This window comes from Drosophila teissieri, chromosome 2L, assembly GCF_016746235.2.
Source record: "Drosophila teissieri strain GT53w chromosome 2L, Prin_Dtei_1.1, whole genome shotgun sequence".
NCBI classification, from domain to species: Eukaryota; Metazoa; Arthropoda; class Insecta; order Diptera; family Drosophilidae; genus Drosophila; species Drosophila teissieri.
The window spans coordinates 23,466,727-23,471,235 of NC_053029.1; the positions used below are offsets into that span (position 1 = coordinate 23,466,727).

The window sequence follows — 4,509 nt, forward strand, 5'->3', positions numbered from 1 at the left end:
CCAGCGAAATTGCAAAACTGTTGTGAATTCCGAAGGCATAAGTCAGGCTACCGCGGGTGGCGGATTCCAAACGTATCGGTCACATAGCAGCAGGTTGTGGAGTCCGAAAGTATCGGTCAAACAGCGTGATTTTCCGACGACCGGCGGGGGGGGGGTTTCGGTGAGTTCGCTTAGGTGAATCAGTTCCCGAAAAAGGAACCACTGCTCTAGGTGGGCCAGTTTCCGTACGGAACCTAGTAAAAGCTCCCTAAGCTGTGGTAGACGGAGGCATGTTGGCCGGATGTAACCATTTCAGGGCATCTCCGGGTAATTATTCTTTTTTTTTGGGTCTTTATTACCCGACGATTCTTTTACTGAAGAGAGACTTATTAATCGCAGCACTCCAACTTACCTATCTCATTATAACAAGTTGTGGTCAGCAACGTTCATTGTAGATCGTGTCATATATTAAACTGCATACCAGGCAGAATACCTAAATCAAAATCTCAAATAAAGCAACTCAAATACATAAATGAAGGTGGCAAAAATAAAAAAAGTGTTATTGCACCCTCCACCGGGTGAGTTACCCCATTACGCACGCAAAAAGAGAGCCGTGCACCGCGAAGTGCAAGACACCCCCCGACTATATGAGGCACTTATTCAAGAGAGTCTCGAAAACTTCGAAAACCAGCCGGAGGAGGTAGGACACCTGACAGACCAGATTAGCAACACAATGGATGAAGCAGCCGGAGGGATGGATCTACAACTAGGACCTAATAGGGGCCAGCATGCTTCCGCGGTACCAGGCAAGTTCGATAGACCGGTCAGATGCTACCGACTGATGGATTTGGTGAGACAAAGTAGAGATACGTAATTGGAAATGAGCGCTCAAATAAACGCTCTAAGGAAGAAAGTGGCTGAGTTACAAGCCGCAGAAATCTGTACGGAGCAACCAAGGATAGCAACACCACCTAAGCTACCCAAAAATTCCACGCATAGCTATCTAAGGCATCAAGACACCTCGATACCAAAACAAGTATCTCAAGAGTACTTTAACAGTCAGATGCATCAATGAAGGGAACCCAGACAAAAAGCCACTCCACAGCAGATACCTCAACAATGCGTAGCAGTGGAGACCAGTCACCAGTTTCAACCCGAATATGATCGGAGTCTAACATTTCAAAATCCATTGCCAAAGCGGTTCGGCTAGATAAATAGAACTTAAAATTCCGGCCGTGGTGTGACCGTTGAAAGTTTTTTATTCCGTGTGGAAAGTTTTGCTATGTGTGTGGATACAGAGTGGATTTCTACCGCCAACACCCTGCAAACAAGAATCCATGCACGTCTCGATTCCAAGACGCAACCTGTCGTTTTTTCCTAATCGTGCCTGGTCTAACACAGCGATTCTATTTCGGGATCGATTTTTTGGAAACGTTTGGCCTAACATTCCTCGGTAAAGGAGAGGTCGAGCTAGCAACTCTAGAACCTCAAACGAAAGGCGATTCAAATGAAGACTCGGACCTGGTAAACACTAACACGCACACTACCGCATACACCCCACACCAGCATACTGAAAGTCAAAGACTGCAACTGCGGCCAGTTGCAACTTTTCCATCATGTCCGGAAAAGGGGTTCGGAAAAACATGCCTAGAGCAGCATATAATTGACGCATATTATTGCTTAGACGCCCGCAAAGCTAACGCCCGAACCATTCAAGACACACATTGACGGCCTACTAAGTCGACTTCTGGAAACCTTTTATATTTCCGCGATTGATTTAAAAGATGCCTCTTGGCAAATACAGCACCCAAAAGTAGCGAGAAGCCGGCGTTTAAAGTTCCCGGCAGGCCACTCTACCAATTCATCGTCAGGCTATTCGACTTGTGCAACACCGCACAGAGAATGTGCCGACTAATGCGAAAACTTACCATCAATGTAGGCAAGAGTAAGTTTAGCTATTGTCAGGCCAAATATCTGGGGTACGTTGTAGGAGAAGAATGCATCCGCACGGATGCAGGCGATACGAGATTTCCCTAGGCATGAATTTCTGGTACCGGAGATTCATTCAGAACTACGCCCAGACTGCATTCCTTCTTCATGGCTGTCTTAAGGAAAACCGTGTAAAGAAATTAGAGTTATCCGAAGAGGGCGTTTAGGCTTTTGAGAGTCTGTGTAACAACATGGCAGCAGTCCCTGTGCTTGTCACTCCTGACTTTAAAAGGCCATTTATCATTCAATGCGACGCATCTAACACTGGAGTGAGAGGAGTCCTTTTTCAAAACGATGACGCAGGCGGTGAACACCCAATCGCATACACGTCCGCAAAACTAACATGGCGCAGAGGAATACAGCATAACTGAATGGGAATGCTACGCCGCAGTCCTCAGCATCACAAAATTCAGTGCTTATGTGGAGGGAATGCCTACCGTTGGCACACCGCGCCGCTCCTTCGTCCGCACTAGAGTCAACTGTCAACCGCTCAGCTGTCATCAGTGTCCGCTAGGTGTCAACGTCGCGTCGCCGCTCTTCCGATGCTTGGTTGTTGGCAATGCTGGTTGTCACAGATATAGAATAAACGCCCACCCATGGGAGAGCAGCGAGTGACTGAACGAGCTGGACAGAGGCTCCAAAGCCTAAAAAACAGACAGTAGCAACAGAAGTAGTCACATTCCTTGAGGTAAACATTTTCCATCCGTTTGGTGTGCCAGAATACATACAATCCAACAATCAACGGAAAACAATTTGTTTCCCGAACATGAGCTGACCTAGTGGACCGATACGGCATTCAACATGTAAGAACCGGGCTTTATTCCCCACAGGCCATTGCCGCTGAAAGGGTAAGCCTATCAGTGCTAAAAATTCTGCGGGCTACAATTGCAACTAATCAAAGAAATTGAGATTTGTAACTCAGCCGAATTGAATGTACCCTCCCCAGTGGCTTTCATGAGCCGATCGGTACGGAACCATACTATGCCATGTTCGGAATGCAAACGCTCGGCACAAATCGCGTGCGCTGTGTTGTTTTGCAGCGTAAGGGTAAATCGCTATACGAGCTGGGCAATGCTCAGGGCAAAAGTATCGGAGTGTTCCACGCGAAAGATTTGTACGAGGTGTGTTCAAAAAGAATCGTGAGTTTTAACTTTTCGCGGGTTACGTATTATCGAATTTCGATTTTTTTATGGCGTACTCATGTATGTCACATATGCCGACAAGCTTCGTAATTTTAAATGTTATCATAATTGTTGACAGCTGCTTTGCTTGCACGTGTTTTGGATCGTCTTCGATTTTTACCTATTCAAAAAAATGGATAAAAAAACCTGTATACAATATTGTGCGGATGCATTCCGAATGTTGACTGTGGCATACGGAGAAGCTACCTTGGACCGAAGCAACGTTTATCGGTGGTCTCAAAAGGCCAAGAAGAACTCAGCAACTTCTTTAACGGTGATGCGACGATTGACCAATACGATTTTCTCCACTTCATTAATTTGTTCGTCTGTTGTTGAAGACTTACTCGAAAAATAAACTTTTGCCCTCAGCGAACGACAGACGGCGTTCTTGCTCTCCCTCTCAGCCTGCTTCGGTTCACAAGTCGTGGAGCGAAGAGACCACCTCTCCTATCCCGCTCCCGCGTCAAACGGGCATTCCGGGGAATTGTAACACTGCAATAACAAGTGCAGTGACTTCCCTAGCAACTGTCACTGCTACGAAAACAACAACTTCGTCAGCGGCTTTACTGATTATCGCTGGGCCAGCTATAAATAATTCAGTAACACCGACCATTGGCAACAACAATAATGCACGCAAAGAAGAGCCAAAACAAAAGCAGACTACGATTTCTACTGTGCAGACTGGCATGGATCACTACATCCAAATCACGAAAAAACTCAGCACGCGAAACATTGAGGCGGGTAATCAACCCAAAATCAATCGAGCCAACAGCGGCAATGAAAACTGCAGTAAACAATTAAAACTGATATGCTATCTTGGCTGATTCTGCGACCAAACCACCCAGCGAAACAACGGTAAGTTAACCAAAAAAGGCCAGGCGTCCACCTTTATTCATACAAGAACAGAGTACAAACGCAATTGTAAATAAACTTGTTGCATTGGTTGGTGACAGCAAATTAAAAAAGGAAATATTCATGATACAAAACTACAGATTCAAACAGAAGCAGACCACCGTATAGTGACTAAAAACCTAAATGAAGCTGGTAAAAACTATTACACCTACCAATTAAAATGTTTCAAACGTCTACAGTTGCAAGGGAATTTAAGCAACAGTGACACCTGCCGAAATAATTGATGCTCTGAAGGTCAAAAACTTTTCTGCAAAAACAGCTTTTAACATTTTAAACAAAGACAAAGTTCCGCAGACACTATTTTAAATAGAACTCAAACCAGATCACTAAAAAAAAATGAAGTGCATCCAATATACAATCTACAGTACTTGCTACATCGGAGGATCACCGTTGAGGAATCACCGCACAAATGTATCAATCCAGTTCAGTGTAATAATTGCCAAGAATA

The 4,509-nt window shown here is 45.0% G+C and overlaps 1 pseudogene; it reads left to right on the forward strand.

Moving 5' to 3' along the window:
* Positions 1-1,881: 1,881 nt before the first annotated feature.
* Positions 1,882-4,285, forward strand: LOC122623776 (annotated as a pseudogene).
* The last annotated feature ends 224 nt before the right edge of the window (positions 4,286-4,509 follow it).